The sequence below is a fragment of the Canis lupus genome, chromosome 5 (genome assembly GCF_011100685.1).
Source record: "Canis lupus familiaris isolate Mischka breed German Shepherd chromosome 5, alternate assembly UU_Cfam_GSD_1.0, whole genome shotgun sequence".
Classification (NCBI taxonomy): domain Eukaryota; kingdom Metazoa; phylum Chordata; class Mammalia; order Carnivora; family Canidae; genus Canis; species Canis lupus.
In genome coordinates, this window is record NC_049226.1 from 36,680,819 (window position 1) to 36,705,046 (window position 24,228).

The following is a 24,228-nucleotide window of genomic DNA, read 5'->3' on the forward strand; positions in this document are numbered from 1 at the left end:
GTCTTTGCCTCTAGATTGTATATTGAAACCATGAAAGCAGAACTCCCATAGCTCAAGTTTATAGAAATACGTGACAATGTTTGAAGTAGTTTAGTTGAGACTAAAACAGTCTGACATCACAGCCTTGGGGAAGATGATGGAAATTTCTTAATTTCTATGGAAAATTGAAAAAAAAGCAAATTCTTTTCAGGTGTTCGACTGGCCACCCAAGTGCTGCTCTTGGGCTGCAGTTCTTTTCTGGTTTTGGACAATCACATGGAAATACGGAAACCCTGCTGAAGATGTGAGCCATGTCTTATAATTCCATATATCAGACTGTGAGGGTTACTTTCCATTTGCCCACCCTGCCTCGATTCATTCTCCATACTTCTCTGCTTTGCTTGGTGCCCAGGAAACTGATACCAGTGGATTGTTACCTGGGCTGCCCTCTCCTCTGACATCAGCTGGATTTGGCCAATAGGAGGCAGCAGCAGGAGATTGGAGGGCAGGAGGATTGAGAGGGCAGGTGCTGTTCCCCATAGGAGCTCCTCCTCCTTGCCTCCAGCTCTCTGTAGGCTCTTCCACACAGTTCCTTCCCATTGTCCCTTTTTGGCCAAGGTAAGAGGTCACAGTCTTCCACTCAAACTCCCTATGGATCCATCTGTTTTCTATAGGGACCCTGGGTGATAGGCAGACTTGCCCCTTAGCCTTAAGCTCCTGGCCAAGAGCTTCTGTGTCCCCATTGTAATTCGCATTTCGTAATACTATATTGACTGTGAAGAGGATAAATGAGCTAAGCTCATATTGGTAAGAACAGGAACAGAAAAGGTCATTTCTTTCTATCTTTCAAGCTTTTTTTTTTTTTGCATATTCCTTCCGATCATTTATTGGTGGTAAAAGGAAATAGTGCTTTATTAATTTTTCGTTTTTTCTGTTTCTGGACTGATTTCATCATCATTCCACTCATATTTTCATAGCGAGGTCAAACATTTATAATCTATATTGCATATGGTCAAACTCATGTTGTCTAGGTGTACCCATGGCTGCTTCTGGAGTTCCTGTTGTTTGGGTCATTTGAGAAGCTTCTTTCAGCTTAAAGTTGAGGCTTTCTTGGGACATGCCAGTCTTTCAGGGCTTCTCTGCCTGATTCCTTACAATCCTCATTTCTCTTCTCTGCTCAAGTTTATCTGTAAGTATAATGGGAAGTTTATACATCCTCATGGCAGTGCTTCAAGAGGCTTTGGTTCTATAACTGTGTCTGGGTTCACAGTGGTCTCTGCCTTGGGTTGATGATGTGGTCTGCTCCCTGGGTACCCACGTGTCTGCTCCCTGGGCACCCACTGGGCCACTCACATAGGTCCAATCCCATCTGGCCCCTTAGGGTATTGCTGATATCCTGGTGCTGCCCTTTGGTCATATAGTTTCTGACTTCTATTCTGACCCCTCTGCTGATCTCTTGAAACTTTCAGCCTCTCTGTACCTACCATTGGGACTTATAGGACCTCTAATGCTCTCCACACCAGTATATCAAGTATGGACAACTCAGAGTCGACCTGCAACCCATTTGTGTAGATGCCTACCTTAGCTCATAGGCTCCACATTGATATGGCACCCAGTCAAACCTGAGGCATTTGAAAGAGTGCTTAAAATGGTCCCAGTGTGTGGCCAGAGAAGTGAGGAACAAGCTGCCATGGAATGGGATAACCTTGACCTTTTTTTTAACCTATTGATGTTCTCAAAGGATTTTGAACTCAAGGTAGTAATCGGGCTCATGCCCCTGAATTCTTATTCCTTCTACTCTTCTTCTTCCCTTCATAGCTCTTCCTCCTGTACCCAGATTCATTCTTCACTTCCTCCTGAGTCATTCATGGGCCACTTGTTTGGGGTATTGGGTTTTATCTGCTTGGAAACTACAATAAAACTTGATATTTGAACTCTGCTCTTAATAGGTCAGAGGAACTTTGGCAGTTGGTAATCTCTATTTCTCAACCAAGACTGGCTTTCAAAATTATCACTTCTGTAGGAAGACTTAGAACTGCAGGACTTCTATGTGTTAATTCTCTCCTCCTTTCTTCCTTCCTTCCCTTTCTTCCTTCCTTCCCTCCCTTCCCTCCCTTCCCTTCCTTCCTTCCTTCCTTCATTCCTTCCTTCCTCCCTTTCTTTCCTCCCTCCCTCCTTTCTTCCTTCCTTCCCTCCCTTTCCTCCCTTCCCTTCCTTCCTTCCTTCCTTCCTTCCTTCCTTCCTTCCTTCCTTCCTTCCTTCCTTCCTTCTTTCCTTCCTTCCTCCCTTTCTTTCCTCCCTCCCTCCTTTCTTCCTTCCTTCCCTCCCTTTCCTCCCTTCCCTTCCTTCCCTCTCTTCCTCCCTTCCTCCCTCCTTCCTATCCTTCCCCCCTCTCTCCCTCCCTCCCTTTCTTTCTTTCCCTCAACAAATATTAAGTGCTCACTACATCCACACCATGCCTATTTCATTTGCAGGACAAAATAATGTCCATGGTGGTGTTTTGCAAGTGGCCTTACATACATACTGAGTGTGTTCCATCAAGGAGAATGGGACCAAAATCAAAATTACTGTCAGACATTTTGGTAGGATTTATTTTTCCTCCTAATAGCTAGATCCTGTGCATAATTTTAATTGGAGTCTGTAAATGTTTTTATTATATTATAGACACACAGATTTTATAAACATTTGTTTGAGTCCAAGAAATGAGAGAAGAGACAATCATTGGAATCTTCTGGGCGGGGAGGGGTTGGACAATGTAATTACAGAGTGCAATGATAGTAAATCAGTGTGTCATCTTCCTAGAGAAATGACGGCATGCTGGATATTTTGATGGTGAATCCATAGCATCTGTACCTCCTCCTCTTTCTGTGGTCACTGGTGGAGTTCAGACCCTCAGCTCCCTACTTGCCTGATAACATCAGCCTCACTAATTCTTCCTCTTCCAGCTGCCCATAATTCCCCACCAGTCTGTGCTCTGTTGTGTAACCAGAATCATCTCAGGGAAGAGGGTGGACCTAATTTTAGAATTTAGTTTGGCCCTTGTAATCAGTAAATTTTAAAGTTCCAGCCACATTTTCTAAAGCTAAGGGGGCTGCTATTAAGAGATGGATGACTCAGGAATGGACCATTTCTTATTCCCTGCAAGTTCTCAGGGATACAGTGTGAGAGGGAGTGAGGAAGAGGATGGATAAAAGACATTGCAAAATGGAAAGATTGGATACAGCCTTGAAAACTGAGAAACAGATAGGAAATTACATCTCTCCCACCTTTAGAGTTGACTAGTGCTGGAAATATCAGCCACTACTAAGGGTCAGGCAAGTAAAGGGAGTGAGTGCTGTGAGCTGCTTGCAGATCATACTCACTAGCAGGCCAGGGAGAGCCTGACTCATCCAAAGGGACCACCATTATTCAGCTCCAGCCAATGGAAATCTTACTTCTTTTTTTCCCACATATGCTCAAAATATGGGTCTTTATGTAAAATTTTATAATTTTTGTATGCCAAACTCTATGCTTGGATTTGGCCCTGTCTGGGGCTTCCAGTGTGTGATTTCTGGTTTAGAAGACTGTATCTGAGGGTCCTGGTGATGGTGATGGTGTTGGTGATGGGGCATGTGTGTGTGTGTGTGTGTGTGTGTGTGTTTTGAGAGAGAGAGAGAGAGAGAGAGAGAGATTAAGCAGTTATCTTCTGGAAGATTAGGAGGGTTAAAGTCTATAAGATAAAAAGCCTGGAGTTCTCCCTCCATCTCAAAATGTTCCTTCTAAGTTCCCTTCAACCCTGCCTATTCCCCTCCCCCACACAGAGACAGACTATTCTGTGGGACATGGATGTGGAATTTCCTGTTCTCACCCCCTCGGAGCACTTTTGAGCTTACGTAACTCAGACTTGGAGAAATGTACCATTGAAGAACAGGCCATGACTTTTGGGGTACCACCAAACCAGGGTGGACATGGGGTGGTATTTCTAGAAGGTCTCACAGTGGGGATTAGAATAAGGAGTTGTTTTTCAGAGAAAGGTTGACCTGAGGGTTGCGTAGCAAGGGGAAGAAGTGGAGCTTTGTGGAGCTCCTCACTTGGGTTATAAGAAAACTCATATTAAACATACATGTGTGTTTCCCCCCCATGTGATGGCTCCAGTCTAATGGAAGAGACCAGTATTTAAACATTAATCCCCTAATTAATGAGGTAAGTGCAGAATGAGGTCCTAAGATTGTGTGTGGACAAAAGAGATTGACCTAGCCTGGAGTGGGGAGGGTAGGCATCAGAGGGAGCCTCTCCAAGAAGTGAACAGGAATCAGGAGGATGGGCGGGTTAGCCCTGGGGCAGAGGAGTGGGAGAGGGAGTGGGAAAATATTACAGATGGAGGGACCACTGTATGCAAAGGATGTGCTGGGAAGAAACGTGGGCATTCCAAGAACTGACAGGAGGTCAGAGTGGGCAATGAGTTGGGAACAAGGTGGAGCATAGTGGAGGATGACCTGGAGAGAGAGCAGGGCTTCACTGGGCAGGGATTTTTATCCCCTGAGCGAATAGAGAAGTTGAGCAAAGGTTTTAAGTAAAGCAGGCATGCAGTCAAAACTGCTATTACAAGGGATCATCCTGATTTCAGTGCAGAAAATAGATAAGAGCAGAAAGCAGAGTGAAAGGAGGGAAACCTTTGGAAGGTCCTTGAGGCTAATATTTTTTTGACTCTTACCGTGTGCCAGGTACTGTTCCACATTCTTTGCAGCATGAACATGTTAAATCCTCACATAGCCCTAGGAGGTAGGCATTATACCCATTTTGCAGGTGAAGACACAGAGGCATAGAGAGACTAGCTTTCCCAAGGTCAACCCTCAGGTGCAGTGCTTGGACCAGGGCAGTGTCAATAGAGATAGTGCCAAGGGATGGAAATGGGGTGTGCAAGCCAGGCATTGCCAGTGGAGATCTCCAGCTTCCTGGCTTTACACTGGAGGGTGGATGGAAGAAACACTCCTTAATATTAAGTAACTGAAGAGGGGCCAGTCACACCACTAGTCAGAGGAAGAAGCAGAATCCAAACTGGGCATTCTAGCTTTGAGGGGTTAGGCTTTGTTCAGTAACAAAAATTCAACTGAGTGATGTAAAAGATTGAATTGGCTTTTTTGAATGAATCACGAATCGGGCCACATCCCATCTAGCAAAGAGAAAGGAGCTCCATGGAGCAGCACAAAAGGAAATGTTTTTAAAAGCAGATGGGGAGCAGAAGAAAAAGGAAGTTATTACCTTGTTTTAGGCAAACTTGCCCTCGTAAGGGGAACCGAAGGGGTCTATCAGTGAATTTCCTAGTGTTGACCAGGGAATTCTATGTTGACTGGTTAAAGATTGCATTCCCTGGGGAGGCTGGGACTGCAGTTTAGGTTAGGTATTAAGTTTTGGTTTGCTGATACAAGGCCTTTAACATAAGGAACTCCATGTTGGACCTGTGATTTTCTTTTCAGTGGCTCTCGACCAGTGCAATATGATACATCTTTTCCTAAGTATATTGTGGGAAGATGCAAGAGACATAGCATACTCTAAAGCCAAGAGTACAGTTAAAACCCGCACTAGAAAATTTTTTCTCTGGGGCACCTGGGTGGCTTAGTCAGTTAAGCATCTGCTCAGGTCATGATCCTGGAGTCCTGGGATTGAGACCCACATTGGGCTCCTTGCCCAGCAGGGAGTATGCTTGTCTCTCCCCTGTCTCATGGTCTCTCTCTTTCAAGTGAATAAATAAAATCTTTTTAAAAATTTAAAAAAAAATTTCTTTCACCCAGAGTCAGCTTGGACCACCAGCTGCCAGTCACCTTTCCCTGTGTGAAGGTGTAAGACTTTATTACTAATCCACCTTCCAAAGAGGACTAACATGATCCCAATATTATTTGGCCATTAGATGTGTGACTTGGGCACATAGCTTCTTCTTGTGTCTTACTTTTCCTTATCTCTGTCTAATTTCACCTTCTTTGTGGGATTTTTATAAGGATTAAATGAATCTGTCATCGGTCTGTATCTCAGAATAATATCTGATATATAGTAAGTGCTCCGGAAATGCTTGCTACTATTATTTCTGTTATTATTGTTGTCGATAGCATTAACATCAGTTTCTGCTTTGGTTGTGCTGGTTGCTTTAACATACCCTCCCCTTTCCTTGCTCTGTTTTCCAAGAATTATGTTAACTTTTGATTCTTGCACTCCCTTGCCCTGCCCAGCTCTGGATATTAGACCAGGACTCCTTGTTTTGTGGGAATTGTTTGTAAACTTTTGCATGTTGATCATCCCCAGTCTAAATGCCCTGAGGGAGGTCTGACATTGTGGCTGTAGTTCCCATCTAAACTGTCCAGCTATTTCAAGTGCCGTGATTCTCTCTGCACTTACAATCCATGCCAATGGTCATTTCTCCCTGGTTGCAGAAGTAATGCAACTACTTCTATGCAGAAGTAATGCACCTAATGCAACTATGCAACCTCAGTTCAATTTTATCCATTAAGGCCTGGATAAAATGCCTCCTCTTTTGTTCCTTATAATCCTAAATCCATTAGTTGATTGACTCCATAGGTGAAATCAAAGAGTATCCTTTACATGTAAGCACAGGGCCCTGTGGTGGGCAGGATAGAGGATGAAGATGCAAGGTTAAAATCTGGCTGACACAGTTTACACACTGGACAAGTGTGGAGAACGTGAACAAATATTTCAGAATAGAAGAACAGAGATAACACAATCTGCAACATTTGTCTCTTCTTTTTGTCTTTTCAAAGACAAAATGATGATGGGAGTAATAGTTCTCTGACATCTGTTGGGCTCTCTGTGTCAGGAACTTGAGGGTCCAGGCCTGTATTATCTCATTTGACCCTAAAAAGGCTATTATGGGGGCATTTGTTAGAATTCCCACTTAGAGACGCTAAGGGACTTTCCCAAGGTCACACAGCACTGAAATACTTGCAGCCTTAATTTGAATCTCATCTTGGAGGCCAGCAAAGCTTGCTTCATTTACTACTATTCTTTCCCATCAGCAATTCACTGATGGTAACGTTCTTGGTCATCTTCTCTAGTAGCTTCCGCAAAGTGTCCTTGATTTTTCACATACTTCCCTCCCCCGTGGAATGATTTCTTCACCCTTCAGTGACTTAATATATATTCATTACATATTTACTCTGACTTAATTAGTTCCTAAGAATTTCTCTATTTACAGGAAGTGATCTAAATAGGTCGGAGTTCCTTGAGTGGCTTCCTTTAAATGAATTCTAGCAACCACTAGGAAGAGACGGTTGCTTAAGAACAATGTTTACAAACTTTCCTCCACCAATCCAACTGAAGGAACAAAATAGAAGTTTTTGAAAGTAGGCAGAAAGAAAGGGAAGGAGGAAGGAAGGAAGGAAAGAAAGAAAGGAAGGGTACGCTAGTAGTACTTAAAGAGTGAATACAGTCTAACACCCATAATCTTAGAGCATCATCTAGAAACCAGAGGAATGGACCACAGAAGGAATCAACACATTAGTATCAATACCTTATCCACACCAAAAACTATATGGAGAGAAGATGGTAGAAGAAAGATGATTTAAAAAATCTCACTATTCTGTCCAACACCGTGGGAAGTGACTTAAGGAGAAGGAAGAGGCAATCTAGGTGAAAAAATTAAACCAGTGAACTAACATGAAACAACAAACATAGTGGTCACTTTGGAATGGAGGTTCTCCCCAACCAGCATTGCTTAACTTCCAAGTTAAGAGAGACTGGAAAAAAAAACTCACTCAGAGAAAACTGCTAGAATTTGCTGAGTTGTTTTCACCTAGATGGGAAAAAAGCAGGCACATCCTACAGAGCTAATTATCTCTAACAATAAACTGACATGCATCAGAATTGAAAGATGAAAGAATGAGGAATAAAGCAAATAAAGCAAGTATGCACGGGTGAGACCCACAGTCTCCTCTGTGTTGAAGTGCTCATTAATGGTACCTATCACCACTGGACATACCACCTGGCTGGTAGGGAAGTGGAAGTGGCTTTGGTTTAGAGAAGAGGCAGTGACCTGGGAGAGGATATGTCTACAATGGACTCCAGCAGAAATGAACACATGATGGCAATTTCTAAGTTAGGACAAAATTCCCAGACATAAGGGCAAAGACACGGGATATTTCCAAAGCTAGATGGGGGAAATATTAGCACAGGACTTTTTTTTCTTTTTTTTACAACTTTATAATACAAAGTAATGGAGACAAAATTTACCTATTATAAATGTTGATGGCACCAGATAATCCTCCCTCTGCTTCTCTTCTCTCCACCACCAACTAAGGAATGATAAAGGACATTTCCACATTATAGAAAGTCTACACAGAGCTTCCTACCATAAAGATGAATAGCATGAACAGAAGCCACAGTGGCAGCCATGTACAAATACTGTGAGTGTCCCCACCCCTTATACCCACATAAGAAATGCAGCATGCAAAAGGTTGATATAAAAAATCCATTCCTATTCTTAAGCTCGGCTAAATTGTCATTCAGATATAAAAGGCAACAGTCTGGCATGTTCACATAATCAAGGACTCAGAGAATATAATTCACATGAGAGGAGGTTTTTAGATAAAATATAGGATTCCCAGTAAAATGTGAATTTCAGATAAACAATGAATAATATTTTAAGATAAGTGTGTCTCACATATTGCATACTATATGCTTACATGAAAAGAATTATTCATTGTTTATCTAAAATCCATATTCCTCTTGGAGCTTTGTAATTTTGTTGGCTAAGTCTGGCAACCTCAATACAAATAATTTTGAACCATCTATTTTATGAGGAAATTTAGCCACTTAAGTGCTAAGTCGATGGGGAAAAAAAGGAAAACTTGTAAACTTTTGGACTCTGAAAGCACTATATGAACGTCCATTCTATTTTAAAGTATAGATCCAAGGGGGTAAAAAGTCGGAATTATGATTTCAGAAAAAAATATAAATACCATTCACCTTGAATACACTGTCAATATGCATATGTAAATGTGTATGTATATGTAATATGTTAAAAGTCTCAGGTATTCTGACATAAATTTGGAGGAGGAGGAATGAGCTGTGGAGATAACAAGTGAACTAATTTTCTTAACTTGCACAGCAAGCAGCTATTAGATGCTGCTCTATTAAAGTTGATGATTGAAGAGTGAGCCTCAGAGGGGAGTCATAGCTTGTGACTGGCTTGGGCTCCCAGGTCAGGAAAAGTCTAAGCCATTGTCTGAGGGTGCATTTGGATACAGAACATCAAGACCGTTTCAATCTGACTTCACCAATAAATGAGACGTGTTGACTCACACAACTACAGGGTGACACTTTGTGAGCATAGTTGTGACTGGTTGACTCAGGGGCTCAACTATATGCTCAGGGATTGGTATTTTTGCTTCCTTTGCCTTTTATTCCTTGACATCAGCTCTGTGCTGGGTAGGAGACTGCCAGGCATGGCTGCAAAATGTCTGTCAACAACATCTGAGATAATATGCTTTCTCAGCCAAGGATCTAGAGAGAACGTCATTGCCTTCAGGTCTTTCAAAAAAGTGAAGAACTATTTTTGTTTGTTTGTTTTTTTCCTAGAAGCTCTCAGAACCCACCCACCCCCACCCCTTGTATCTCATTGGCATAAATTGGGTCATATGTGCCATTTCTCATGGTGAATGTAAAGTTGGTTGATTTAGGTGTGAGTCACAGGCCCTCCTCCTGGAACTGGAGACAACTCTCCCTATACCTGGGCTGTGCTGGTGAGGAGTGGGTTCATAATGAAATCTAAGGCTATTACCAAGAGAATGGCAAACAGACTTGGAAGAAGCATACACATGTCCAACGTAAGTGCCATAATCAAGATTAGCTTGGAAATCTGTACAGAAGGTGCCTCGTTGACAATCTGTTGTCTTCCTGCAAGTTCACCTCAGCAAACTTTCTTACCTGCCTTAAAATATGGCTTTTTCTTTCTTAGGCCCCAGAAACAAACCCTGGTTTGCCTGTTTTTTGGACCCATGTACATAAGGAATGAATATCCAAAAATACTAGCTGCCAATCTAGCATGATGGGGTCAGCAGACTGTGCCCTCCCACGACATGCTCCTGGGGCATATGATCATTGAATAGAAAGTAGGTAGAGTGATCTTCAGTATTTAAATGATTCTTGATCTTTCTCTCTTCGAGGAGCATGTCTAATACGGTAATTTAAGGGAAATACACTGAAACTTATGTTTACTATCTAAAGTTATAACCCCTATAGGAACTAGGGGGAAAAAAAGAGTATAAACCTTAAAATTTATCCGAAAGAAAGAATCTGTTGTTGTTGTTGTTGTTGTTGTTTTTAGAGAAGAAACAGAGACCAGAAAGCAAAAGATATTTAAAAAAAAAAAAAAAAAAGCCAATGGTGAGTTAAAAGCAAAATAGAAAGTAAAGTAAGAAAGCTTAAAAACAAAAAAAAAAACAAAAAAAAAACCAAGAGAATGGTACTTTATAATGGTAACTGTCACAAATTCAGTCCATAGGATCGATACACATAAAGCAACCCCTGAATAAAGAGAGGGAACATTAGGCAGAAACACACAGGGTGACATGCAACTTTCCCTCATGCCTTTCAACACATGACATAGCTATAAACAGAAAGGAGTAAGCATATAGTGAATCTAACTAATGTAACAAGGATAATCTAATAAATGTAGAACAAACTCCAGATCCTGATGAAACAGAAAATAGGCATTTTTTCAAAGTGCCATGATGATATACTAGGACATTTAAAAAAACACAATAAATTCGAATAAGTAGAAATAATACAGACCTCATTCTCTCATCTACATTGTAATAAAGCATAAAATTGCAAAATAGAGTCAAGCAAACAAAAATCCCAAGTACTTAGTGGTAAAAGAGAAAAAAAGAAAAGAAAAAGTCTTAAGATACTTTTGGATCAATGAGAAAATTCAAAGCAAAATTGCAAATTTTCTTAAATAACCATGAAAAACCAGGGAAGAAAATACTATTATGGATAAAGGGGACATTCACAGTCTTAAATACATCATAAAAAGTAAAATGAGAATTTGGCATTCAAATCATGGAGTGGGAAAAAAAAATTGGGTCTAGTAAATAAAACCAGTATGTGATAGGCAGTTAAACAATTAAACAGATAAATCTATACTAATTAAGTTAAAAAGGAGCAAGGACAAATATGCAAATTTAGAAATGAGACAAGTGAAACAAATATAAATGTGTTGTTAATGAAACCTAAGAGGATGCATTTTTAAACTCCAGGCAACGTTTGAAAACCTGATATAAATAATGATTCTCTGCCCCGAGAGAATATAGAAACAACCAAAATTGACCCTGGAAGAGAGAAAATCCAAATAGAACCAATAATCATGGACAAAATTGAAAAAGGTTTTCAAGATCTATGTTCACAAGAAGGATCAAATCCAGATAGTTTCACAAGGAAATTCTCTGTACCTTTCAATGAGTAGAAAGATCCAATACTGTTATCATTTCAGAGTGTAGAGAACAGGGAAAAAAATAGTTTTCAAATATTTCTCAAAGCCATTGTAACATGGTAAACACACACACACATGCACAATAAATGACAACTCTGGGAACAGTATCAATTACATTCGGGCAGAACTTTTCATAGCATGTTATTAACAAATATAATTTACCAATAATGTCATAGAATCCCCTGTTAATTCCATTTCATTCTGGGAAAATGAGGATGGGATCCATTCTAGAGAATTTATTGCCATTGAATTAGCATTTTAACTGGTCAGAGGGGGAAAGCATATTATCAGAATGATTAATGGCTAAAATATATTTGATAAGAGGACTGTACATTTTTAATGAAGGATCCTTGGTAAGAGAGTAGTAGAGGGATACTTTCTTACTATTTTATATCCACCCCCATCCCCTGTTCAAATCCAGCCAAATGCCTAAAGGAGAAATTATAGAAGAATACCCTTTTTCATGGGGATTAAGGTCAGGAACAGAAATGAAATCTTTCATCTTGCTCCCTTTAGTTTAACATTGCTCCAGAGGCTGAAGGAAAATACAATTAGACACAAAAACAAAATGATGAGGAGACACTTAGCAAAATTGCTCTTTGAATATTGGACACCCAGAAAACCCAAGAGAATCAATCAACATGACACCTCTTAAAAGTAGATAATTTGAATATATCCAAATCAAAGGCATGTGATAGCTGTTGAGGAGATACACGAGTGTTAATAAAAATGATAATAGCACTAATGTTTTTGAAGTGCTTCCTGTGTGCAAAAACTATGAAATTAAATGAGTTAATACATGCAAAGTGCTGAGAACAGTATGTAACTGTTAGCTATCGCTGTTATTAAAACTAAACCTAAAAGGAAATGTGTATGGCCGAGATGAAGAAAACTTTAGAATTCTTACCAAAGGATATAAAAGCTTTTCTTCTTTTATTTAATACAATTCAATGTCCACAGATTCTTGTGACGTTGTCTGAGCATTTAATGAACATGAATAGCGAATCACTGGAAACGCTAGCTCAAGTGGTTTGCCATGACTCAGAGCCCTGGCAGGGAGGAAATTAGGAAGCTTCACATGAGTCAAGAGCTTATGATGACCGCACATTTTCACGACCAAGGAAATGTAATTAAGTGGAAGAACAAAACTTCTGTGGGTATCTGATTGCTTTTTAACCAATTGACAGTTAAGTCAAGAGGAAGCCAAACTTTGGGGACCAGTGTTTCCTATGTTCAGTAGAATTTTAAGACTGCCATTTCTATTTTTCGCTTCTGTGAGATTTCATTGTTGGCTTAACTCTGAAAGACTATTTTGTAATGTATAAAATTCAGTATTACAACCTTGAATTTCTAAATTTCATCAAGATTGTTCCAAGTTGGAGTGCCTGGGTGACTCGTGGTTGAGCATCTGCCATTGGCTCAGGTCGAGATCCCAGGGTCCTGGGATTGAGTCCTGCATCCGGCTCCCTGCAGAGAGCCTGCTTCTCCCTCTGCCTATGTCTCTGCCTCTCTCTCTGTGTCTCTCATGAATGAATAAATAAAATCTTAAGAAAAAAAAAAAAAGATTGTTCCAAGTCTATTGTAGCATGGTACTTTAAGTCTTTTTTTTTTTTTTTTGCTTAAAAATTATTTCAGAATTCCCTACTCCTCACCTCCCACTACATTTCAGTATTATGAAATTTGATTAATTACTTAGATTTAATTAATCAGAGACTCAACATTTAATTCTAAAACCCAACAAAAGAATACCATTTTAAAATAATCCCATTTAACATCTATTGAATCTATACATTTTATATAAGATAAAAACAGTAAGACATTAGTTTTTGCTGGAACTGTTACTGAGCCCCTTGGCTACATTCTCTTGGTAACCTGCCATCTTGATTCTGTGTCATCAGTGTCTGTGTGGTGGTGGCCTTGTCATCAAAGTGATGGCTCACCAGGACAAACTTCAAATAATCTGAGTGACTCAAAAGTGTTGAAGTAGTTTAGGTCTAACTCCCAGATCCAGCCTCAAGAAGAGTTTGAGGAAGCAGCAATACACTATAGAGCTATACTTTACCTTCATAAAATTGTGGAAGAAAGCTAAATGCTCAACTTGCCATTATTTTCATTAACATTTGCCCTATGAGATTTCTTTTAAATAATAGGCTATTTTTAAGAACTTTTTAAGTTCAAGGCAAAATTGAGTGGAAAGTACAGAGCCTTCTCACATAATCCCTGGCCACACATATACACAGTCTTCCCCACCACCAACATCTTCTACCCGAGAGGTATCTTTGTTACTATTGATAAACCTACATGGACACATCATTACCACCCAAAGCCTACAGTTTACATTAGGATTCACTCTTGGTATTATACACATTCTGTGGGTTTTAACAAATGTTTAATGCCTTGTAGCTATCATTATAGTACCATACACATAGTTTCACTGCCCTAAAAATCCTTTGTACTCTTGTTGATTCATCCCTCCCATTCCCCTGAACCCTGATGTTTTTACTTTCTCCAGAGTTTTTCCAGTAACCCATACAGTATCGTATAGGATTTTTCTTTCTTTGGATTTATTTATTTATTTATTCATGAGAGACACAGACAGAGAGGCAGAGACACAGGCAGAGGGAGAAGTAGGCTCCCTGCAGGGAGCCCAATATGGTACTTGATCCCAGGATCCTGGGATCATGACCTGAGCCAAAGGCAGATGCTCAACCACTGAGCCACCCAGGCATCCCTCGTATAGTATTTTTCTGACTGGCTTTTTCACCTGCTTATACACATTGAGGTTTCTTCTATTGCCTTTTATGATTTGAGAGCTCATTTCTTTTTTTCATTTTGAGTAGTATTCCATTGTCTGGATGTACCATAAGTAATTTATCCATTCCCCTACTGAAGAAGATCTTGGTTGCTTCCAAGTTTGGGAAATTATTAATAAAGTTGCTAAAAGCATCTACATGCAGGTTTTTGTGTTGACATAAGTTTTCAGCTCATTTGGGTAAATATCAAGGAATGTGATTGCTGGATCAAATGGTAAGAGTCTATTTAGTTTTGTGAGAAACTGCTGACATGTTTCCAAAGTGACTGTACCATTCTGCATTCCCACCAGCAATGAATGAAACTTCCTGTTTCTTCATGTCTTTGCAGCAGTAGGTGTTGTAAGTGACCCAGATTGTGGTCATTCAAATAGATGTGCCTAATATCTCATTGTTGTTTTACTTTGCAATTTCCTGATTACATAAGATGTTGAGTACCTTTTCATATGCTTATTTTCCATCTATATCTTTTTTTTTTTTGATAAGGTGTTTGTTAAGTTTTTTGACTCACATTTTAATCATGATGTTTATTTTCTTATTGTTGAGTTTTAACAGTTCTTTGTATATTTTGGATAACACTCCTTTTTCAGATATGCCTTTTGCAAATATTTTCTCCCAGTCTATGGTTTGCCTTCTCATTCTCTTACCAATGTCTTTCACAGAGCAGAAATTTTAATTTTAAGGAAATCTAGCTACTTAATTTTTTCTTTTGCAGATTGTACATTGTTGGTGTTGTATCTGAAAAGTCATCGCCGACCCCAAGATCTTCTAGATTTTTGTTCCATGTCATCTTCTAGGAGTTTTATAATTTTCTAATTAGGTATGTATCCATTTTTAATTTTTTTTTTGTGACAAGTATAAGATCTGCATCTAGTCTCATTTTATTTGCATGACGACATAGTGTTTGTTGAAATTTTGTTGCAAGTTTTGTTCCCTTTTCCTACAAGGTTTTTATTGTTCCTATTCATAATGTGATTGTTAACATAATTTTTCCAAGGAGCTACAGAATGTGAGATGAAATCTTAGTGCTTCAACCTATTTATTTATTTATTTATTTATTCATTTATTTATTTACAGATGATAAAATAGAACCTTTGAGGGATAAAGTGACTTGGCTCAAAGTTTATTAATCTTCTATCTTCACTGGGCTCAGGCTGTAGTAAGATCTAAATTTGCCATTCTCTCTGAATATCTCTGATATGGAGCAGAGTGACGGAGGATCAGAAATCAGCAGGGTGGGGAGGCGGAGGAGAAGCAGCCGCAGGGAGTAGGCAAGGAGCTAGAGAATTCACAGAGTTTTATAAACTTTAAATTCCCAACTGCTACACTATAATTCTGTCTTGGGAGTCCATTTTAAGGAAGTCATTTTGGTGAGTTGGATGAGGTCCATGGAAGATGTGTCTTGACATCTAATTTGTGTGTTATAGTGAGATGCCATTAAGATTCTCACAGCCTCTTTGGAATGTGGGGAGGGAGGATGTGTTTATTTTATAATTCCACAGTTAATGCTTCTAGTGTCTAGAAGCTTCCACTCATTCATTCACTCATTCACTCAAACACATTTGATGAATGCTTATATCTATTTTGTACAACACACCATGTTAGATGTTTTGCATTTAAAGTTGAATAATTCAAATCTTGAATTAAACCATTAAGGTAAAGAAATCAATTAAGAACGCTTGCTTTTTTAATTAGCTTGTTTTATGTTGATTTAGAAGACCAGTGAACTGAAAAAAAATAACTTTTGCTTAGAAATTCAGTGCCCATGTAGAGTCATCCAGAGAGAACTTTAACATAGCAATACCTCTTCTAGGTATTATCCTAAAGATACACTTGCACATGTCCAAAAAGTTGTATAAACAGGATTATTTTTGCATCATTTTTATAGTGAAAAAAATGTTCAACTGAATATTCAGTAATGGAGTACAGGTTAAATAATGTATGCACAATGGAAAATTATGCATGTGTGAAACAGAACCAGTATATTTTTGTATGCTAGAGAATTATCTCCAAAAGATGTAGATACTATGTATCTATCTGTCCATCACCTCTAAATTCACATTTTTTTAAAAGATTTTATTTATTTATTAATAAGAAACAGAGAGAGAGAGAGAGAGAGAGAGAGAGAGACAGGCAGAGGGAGAAGCAGCTCCACGCAGGGAGCCCAACGTGGGACTCAACCGCGGGTCTCCAGGATCAGGCCCTGGGCCGAAGGCGGCACTAAACCGCTGAGCCACCCAGGCTGCCCTAAATTCACATTTTGAAAAACTTCCAATACACAGAAAGGTTCTAAGAATTTTAAAGTAAATAGATCATATAATTTTCACAAAGACTCACTGTTAATTATAGACCCCCCCAACTGTGGAACTGTTTGAAAATAAATTGTAGACATCATGATATTTGTCCCTAAATACAAAGCCACATCATTACCCACCCAAGAAATTTAGCATTGAAACAACAGTATCCTCTAATATACTGTTACCACAAAATTCTTGTTCATACCTCTTTTTGGGAAGATCGAGGGTTTAGAATTTGGTTGTCATGTCTCTTTAGCTTCTGTGTGTCTAGGTAAGTCCACCTGCTGTTTTATGATAATGTTATTTTTGAAGAATACCAGCCAGTTGTCTTGTAGAAATTTTCATAATCTGGATTTTTCTATGTCCTCATAAGTAGACTCAGGTGAAACATTTTGTCAAGAATACTACAGAGGTGCTCTCAGTGATGCAGAGGTTGCTCATTTAGGTAAGATAATGGCTGCCAGACTTGGCCATTGTAATTCCCTTGTCCATTGTATTTAAGAACACATCTGTTTTGGGTTGAAATGTGTCCCCCCAAAATTCATATGTTGAAGCTCTAACCCCCAATACATCAAGATGTAAGTGCATTTGCCGTAGGGTTGTAAAAAACGTGATTAAGTGAAATGAAGTCATATGGATAGGCTGTACTCCAATTTGATGTATAAGAAGTATCCTTATAAGAAGAGGAGAATAGAACGCAGATAGAGACACCAGGGACAGACACACATAGAGAGAAGGCTATGTGAAAAGAAGCAAGAAGGTGGCCATCTGCAAGCCAAGGAAAGAAGCTTCGGGAGAAACCAACTCTGCCAGCATCTTGATCTTGGACTTGTAACCTCCAAAGTGAGAAAATAAAAATCTGTTATTCAAGCCTCCCAGTCTGTGATACTGCGTTATGGTGGTCCTAGCAAGCTCATACAACATTGGGGTGTGTTAATTTGGGACCATGTGAATACGCTCACAACATTTCACTCAGTGGAGTCTGATTACTACTTCCTGAGGTCTTATCAAAGTTTATTTATTTGAATTATAAAGTCTTAGATTTACTCCAGCTTTTATACTTGACTGGCTGTAGTCTCTGTTGATTCTGGCCTGAATCAGTTAGTTACATTGGAGGTGACAAAAATCATCATTTTCAAAATCCACGAGTCCTAATCTTATTACCTAATGTTCTTCTGAGAGAAGTCTCACCTTCCCTTTTTTTTTACTGTATTATACATAAATCAATTTTTAAAATTCAGTATAGGGGCGCCTGGGTGGCTCAGTGGTTGAGCATCTGCCTTTGGCTCAGGTCATGATCCTGGGGTCCTAGGATCGAGTGGCCTCAGGGAGCCTGCTTCTCCCTCTGCCAATGTCTCTGCTTCTCTCTGTGTGTGTCTCTCATGAATAAATAATTAAAATCTTTAAAAAGAAATTCAGTATATTAGCAGCCATTATCACTACTTTTTGATGCTATAATGACTCCAAATGTGACCATTGGAAGCCCCTTCAAGTTGGCTCCTGTGTCAGCATTTGACACAACATGTCAGCATTTCCTTGTTTTCCAACACAATGATAAAATGTTCCAGCACCATTTTGTACTTTCATTGTCTTTGACCTAGAAAGAACCATTTCCCCAAGATTCCCTGAGTCCTTTCAGTGGGGAATAGAATTCAGAAACCAAGATCTGGGCAATCACACGGTGTGCTCATTGCTTGTAGGGTGGTTACAATTCTAGACCTTTTTCAACGATAAAGCTAGTTCATATTAATACTCCTCTGGCAGCTCCGGTGGCTCCGCGGTTTAGCGCCACCTTCAGCCCAGGGCCTGATCCTAGAGACCCAGGATGGAGTCCCACGTCGGGCTCCCTGCATGGAGCCTGCTTCTCCCTTTGCCTGTGTCTCTGCCTCTCTCTCTCTCTCTCTCTGTGTTTCTCATAAATTAAAAATAAAAAAAAAAATACTCCTCATTTGTCCTTGTCTTCTCAGGCTGCCATAACAAAAAATACCACAGACTGCTGGCTAAATACCACAGACATTTATTTCTCAGAGTTCTGGGGGTTAGAAACCCAAGATCAAGGTATCAGCCAATTCAGTAACATCAAGAGGACCCTCATCCTGGGCTGCAGATGGCTGTCTTCTCACTGTGTCTTTACATGGTGGAGAAGGAGCAAGCTCTGTTCTTTCTTCCTCTTCCTGTAAAGACACTCATCCCATCACAAGGGCCCACCCTCACCACCTCATCTAAATTCAATTAGCTCCTGAAAGCCTAATCTTCAAATACCAACACATTGGGGGTTAGGCTTTTAACACATGAATGTGCGCATGTGTGAGGGGGACAAAAAACATTCTGTCCTTAACATCATTTTAATCCAACAACATTTCTCCTATTTTTACTTCCCTTCTCTCATAAGACAACCCTAGATTCCCAACTATATACATTTATTTTTTACTATTCTACTGTACACTCGAAATAGCATCATAAGAACTACCCTTGTACCATCACCAAACAGCAAACAGCCCAGGTAACATCCAGATTTCTTTACAGTTCTTATCCTTAAAACATGCCCCACCCCTCAAAGGTGTGGGTCCAACAGTTACTGAAATTCCTTCTTTTTTGTTTTTCCCCTTCTCTGTACTTGCATGATAGCAACTTGAGTTCCGGTTATCTCATTGGTCTTTCAAAACTTTGTACTCATCACTGCATTATTACCCACTGAAAGAAAATAAGCATTTTGAAAGGAAATCGTCCATTTTTGTTTCTGCGCACCATTACACGGATGCTGTGATGCCTTCACGGAGCCACAACTGATAGGATTTCATCTGATCCCAAGAAACACCCAATTAGCATTACCTTGACTTCTTACCGTGGCCTCAACTGGTGAATCATTCAAGCATGGAGGCCACACTTTCCCAGCCATTTGAATCACTTCCCCAGGATGTTTCCATGAGCCATCAGAGCACATACTTGAGCAGTGTCTAGATGTACTTGTTAAGTTTCTTAGGAATTTTTTTTAATGATTCAATGCATTCTCTCTCCGAGCTGCATATTGTCACTTTCAACATTCAGCAGATGTATTTGGCTTATGTGCAGTTTTTGCTTCTCACAGATGGAGAATTTTTCATTCTTTTGGCTCTGCCTGGTACTAGAGGCATTTTCAGTGAAATGTTCTCTGTGGACTTCAACATCACTGTTGCAGCTTCTTTTCTGATAATAAGTAATAATCCGTGGGGATTATTATTCCCTTTAAGTGCCCTGTGGTGTTGCTGCTCTAATGATAAGCTGATCATTTTTTTATATCTGTGGGCGTGTGTGCACCTGCTTATGTTTCATTACAAGGGCAATTGCTTACTATTTGCCATTCTAGAATCCAGGAATCCAAGTTATTTAACGAACACAGAGGAATAAAGCCCAGAAACCTCCCCCGGGGGTAGAAGATACTTGCTAGTAGCAGGGTGGTACAGTGATGTAAACAGAAAGAACCTCATATCAAGAATCAGGCCACCTGTACCTGCAAACCATTTTTGATTCTGTTTTTTTACTAATTCACACGTGCCCTCACTCATTTATTCAACAAATATTTATTATCAACTCTGTGCAAGGTCCTCTTTTGCATGACCTTAACCAAGCCACTTAACCTTCCAAGACATGTATTCATTTTTAAAAATAGATTTGCTGTTTTTTTGGAGCAGATTTAGTTTCACAGCAAAATGGAGTGGAAGGTACAGAGATTTTCCATGGATCTCCTGCCCCCACACATGCACAGCCTCCCACACTGCCAGCTTGCCCACCAGAGTAGTATATCTGTTACAGCTGATGAACCTGTGTTGGCACATCATTATCATCCGAAGTCCACAGTTTACTTTAGGGTTCACTCTGGGTGATGTATGTTCTATGGGATTGGAAACATTTATAATGGAGTGTATTAATGATTATAATATCATACAGAGTAGATTCACTGCCCTAATCATCCTTCTCTCTCCCTGGCAAGAGCTGATCATTTTCCTGTCTCCATAATTTTGCCTTTCCGAGAACGTCATATAGTTGGAAATCACACAACATGAACCTTTTCAGACTGGCTTCTTTCACTTAGTCATATGCCTTGAAGTTTCCTCTGTGTCTTTTTCATGGCTTGATAGCTCATTTCCTTTTAACCCTGAATGCGGAATAATATTCTATTGTCTGGATGGACCACAGTTAGTTTATCCCTTCACCAACGGAAGGACATCAGTTTTGGAAGGTCTGAATAAAGCCTCTGTAAACATCCATGTGCGAGTTTTTGTGTTGACATCAGTTTTTAGCTCATTTGGGTAAGCACCAAGAAAAGTGAATGTGGGATTGTCTGATACGAGTACATTTACTTTTATATGAAACTGCAAACCTGTGTTCCATTTTGCATTCGTACTAGCAGTGAGTGAGAGTTCCTGCTGCTGCATGTCCTTGTCAGCATTTGATGTTGTCAGTGTTTTAAATTTTGGCCATCCTAATAGGTGCAGTGGCATCTCACTGTTGTTTTAATTTGCAGTTTCCTAGCGACTTATGATGTTCAACACCTTTTTATATGCTTATTTTCCATCTGTACAGATCTTCTTTGGCGGGGTGTCTATTAAGGTCTCTAGTGCATTTGTTTTTTTAAGATTTATTTGTTTCAGAGAGAGAGAGAGAGAGCACAGGAACGGGAGGGGCAGAGGAAGAGTGAGAATCTCAAGCAGACCCTGTGTTGACCATGGAGCATGACATAGGGCTCAATCTTATGACCTTGAGATCATGATCTGAGCCAAAACCAAGATTCGAATGCTTAATTGACTGTGCCAACGAGCCGCTCTTGGCCCATTTTAGAGATCATGCTATTTATTTTCTTAGTGTTGAGTTTTAACATTTCTTTGCATATTTAGGATAGTAGTAGTTTTCCAGTTATGTCTTTTGCAAATATTTTCTCCTAGTCTGTGGCTTGTCTTGTTCTTTTGACAGTATCTTTTGCAGAGAAGAAATTTTTAATTTTAATGAAGTCCAGTTTGCCAATTCTTTCTTTCATGGACTTATATTCATTTTATACAGTGAGGCTGGTATTACCTGATATGCATATCTTACAGGTGTGTGATTGGTGTGGTATGAAAGTATGGGGTTTTTTTCCCTTCTCTGAGACATGTGATGGTGGTGTGTGTTTGCATCCCCCCAGATTCTAACATGATTACATGCCTTATTTTAGTCATTGGAACTATGATATGTGCTTTTCCTAGTGTAAGATGTAGGGCCAATATGAATGTCTCATTTTCTTTTCTCACAGATATGGGCAATGTTCCATAGAGTGGACACTGCATCATCAGGGGGCCCAGAGTGAGAAAGATATTGGAACAGAGCCCCTAGCCCATCTGCAATGAATACATAGCATGAGTAAGAAACAAATCTCTGCTACTTTAAACCACTGAGAATTTCAGGATTACTTGTTTCCTCAACATCACCTAGCATATCCAGTCTGTTACAAAGTATCAGAAAGTTGTGATAAGTTCATTAAAGCATATTGTAGACTGTGAGATGAGGGAGTGACACTGGGCTCATGCTGGTTATAGACAACAAGGATGGATAGTCCACAGCAGATCCTGTACGGACATGGCCAAGGAGCAGAAGGGAAGAGTGGGTCTGGGCTCATCTGAGGCACTGCCTCTGGATGGTGGTCCTGACACGTGAGGTCATCTCAGTGTATAGACCATGCTCATCACCAATGGGGGCTTACAGCCTAATTCTTGAGGGCGTGACACAGCATGGAACTCCACAGAGGGCAAGAGGAAGGATTAGTGGAAGTTCTGCTTTCTTTCATCTTTAGAAATGGAATGCTTTTCATCCCAAAGAAGCCCCCTCAGGCCTGATGAGTAGGAACAAAGAGCCATGGCCTGAAACTACATACTGTGCTTCAGATCCCGAGGAGCTCAGCATTTGGTGGGTGTGCTTCTGAGTAACGAGATGGGAAGAGAGAGCATATTTCTTAAGCACGTACTATGTGCCAGGCACCATACCAGGCTTTCTGTTGACACATTAGCTTTGAACCTTAATACCAACATTTGGATCCCTTGGAAGATGCATCTCAAAGCAGTTAAACACTTATCAAAGATCTTGTCCAATAAAAAAAAAAAAGAAAAAAAAAAAAGATCTTGTCCAGTGAATGATCAAGCAGGATCCAAAGTCAAGTCTGGGTGACTCTAATGCCTTGAGCTTCTTTTGGCTGATCCCATTCCTCCTCCTTCTCCAGGCCTTTTTTTTTTTTTTTTATATTCTAAAAAGTGGAGACCAAAATGGAAATTGAGGTCCTCAAGGAGGCCCTCCCATCCAGAGAAAATAATTCTTCCCCATTTAAATAATTAACATACCGTGCTCTGGAGCATTATTTCAATTCTGACCCTCAGGGGTTCGAATTTGCCTCCCTGGAACAGAATGCCGAATGAATGAAGATGACAGCCCTGGAACGTTTCTCCAGATGTTGCAGAGACACTACTGGCAAAATGAAATGTGATAACAAGGATGACGAATTTGTCCATGACCTCACGGTGGTTCTGCTGCTGTGTGCGAAGCTATGTTCTGGGACCTCTGTGGACCACAAGGGCCAATGAACACCCGGTCGGAGGTGAGACCCTATGGTCCTATTTCCCCGGAGGGACTCGGTGTGGTGGTGTTATTCAACACAGAAGGGACCAGACTAAACTGTACTCACTCATAAAGATAATCATACAAACTTCTGCTAGACGTCTCGGACAGTGCGCCAACAAGCATTCTTCAGGGTCAGGTTTGTTCCGCAAAGTGTTGCCTGATTTAACAATAATAATAAAATTGACGAGGAGGAGAGAGGCCTGCGGATGCTAAACTCCTTCGTCTGTGAGGCCAGTGAAGTCCTTAAAACAAAATATCAACAACAACACAGCAGACACTTGCGCTTGGAGCCTCTGAGTGGCTTCTGACTTCTTGGTAATTCTGTAAGTGCTCCTAAGTTAAGTTGAGGGCCGAGCAAGAGAGAGAGAGAGAGAGAGAGAGAGAGAAAGAGAGACACACCAACAACCACAAACAGAAACCTTTTGGAAGAGCCTAAAGATCCAGCAATGGCATGTCTCCCATTTTCCATCTTTTATTTAACTCCTTTGAACTCCCACTAATTTCCAGGCAACACTTTGGAATTCCATTTTTAGCGCTGCCTTTTGAATTATTATCCTCCCCCCCACCCCCGCTGTGGTGTACAAATCTGTTACAGAGCTGGCCTCCCTTTATCATTAAAATTTTTTTTTCCTTCACTATTGAATAACGTTCATTGGCAGAATGATTTAAAATTACAGGCCTATTTGAAGAAAGTGATCTGTAGCCCCAGCATTCAGAGACAATCACTATGAAGTGTTGGGTGTATTTTTAGCCAGGATTTTTTCTAAGTGTGAACATACTTTTTTTTCTTTTCTTTTTTCTCTTTCTTTCTTTCTTTCTTTCTTTCTTTCTTTCTTTCTTTCTCTTTCTTTCTTTTTTCTTTCTTTCTTTCTTTCTTTCTTTCTTTCTTTCTTTCTTTCTTTCTTTCTTTCTTTCTTCTTTCTTCTTCTTTTTTTACATGGCTGAGAGAATGTAGCTCAGAGAGTCTCCTGAGGTGGGTGAGAGGGAGGCAGTTGGGAACACAGCTTTACATCAGATGGGCCCATATTCAAGAGCTGGCTGT

General features: G+C 40.0%; 1 long non-coding RNA gene across 1 annotated transcript; it reads left to right on the top strand.

Moving 5' to 3' along the window:
• Positions 1-462: 462 nt before the first annotated feature.
• LOC111095896 lies at positions 463-23,785 on the top strand. The gene is made up of 3 exons (XR_005358870.1): positions 463-597; positions 14,984-15,088; positions 21,832-23,785. It is a non-coding gene; the product is annotated as an uncharacterized LOC111095896 (long non-coding RNA).
• The last annotated feature ends 443 nt before the right edge of the window (positions 23,786-24,228 follow it).